General features: G+C 47.8%; 1 pseudogene; it reads left to right on the forward strand.

The window, feature by feature from the left end:
• LOC107098867 overlaps nucleotides 1-793 on the forward strand; it is a 21,087-nt pseudogene extending 20,294 nt beyond the window's left edge.
• Nucleotides 794-936: the final 143 nt, after the last annotated feature.

Here is a 936-nt window from a genome sequence, read left to right on the forward strand (position 1 = left end):
AGATATCAAAAAAGTACTCCAGAGTGTTGTTCAGCATGGGGGTGAGTAGAAAATGAAGGCTAATCATGTTTTGGGTGGACCATTCCTTTAAGGACGGAGAACTCCAGCCTTGCTCTACTATTCCATGGATGTTAGGAGAAGGGAAACAGATCAACAGAAGTCCTTTAGTCTGTAAATTATTAAACCATATAAAAAATAAACTCAAATATTGAGGGAAAAAATGTATATTCCTGCCTCCAAAGAACAAAACATGATGGGGATCCTAACGAGAAGGAGTAGATGCCTCCATCTGGCCAACCAAGGAGTTGGTGAAGCAGAACTGGTTGATGAATCATGTCTTTACTGTCTGGTATCTGTGCGCCCAATTTTCCAATGACGCCCTGGGCAACTGCCAAAGGGGCTCATATTGATCTTTAATGGTTTTTCTGAAAATAAAAACAGTTCTGCTTTTTTTGATGTGATGCTGTTGAAGAGATCAGATAGTAAAGAACGTCGACTCTTCTCTCCTCCTTCAGGCTGTGATGGTGAACAGCAGGGTGGAGGCACCCACCGTGGCGGTGATGGGTGGCGGGGCCGGCGGGCCGGGGGCCAGCAGGTCGTGTGCAGGATGCGGAGGACGGATCTCGGACCGCTTCCTGCTCTTCTCCATGGAGCGCTACTGGCACACCCGCTGCCTGAAGTGCTCCTGCTGCCACGCCCAGCTGGGCGAGTACAGCAGCATCTGCTACAGCAAAGGAGGCATGATCCTCTGCAAGAACGACTACATCAGGTGAGCCGAGTCTGCAGGTCTGTGGCAGAGAGCTCCGCCTCTTTACACTTCCTGTGTTTGGAGGTGAAACCTGCCTCCATGTTTCTATCAGGAGATTCATTTTAAGGATGTTTCCTCTGGAACTGTTTGGATTTAATGTTTCAGATTGATGCAAATAAAACACAGAA

Source organism: Cyprinodon variegatus, unplaced genomic scaffold (assembly GCF_000732505.1).
Source record: "Cyprinodon variegatus isolate N-32 unplaced genomic scaffold, C_variegatus-1.0 Scaffold817, whole genome shotgun sequence".
Taxonomy (NCBI): Eukaryota; Metazoa; Chordata; class Actinopteri; order Cyprinodontiformes; family Cyprinodontidae; genus Cyprinodon; species Cyprinodon variegatus.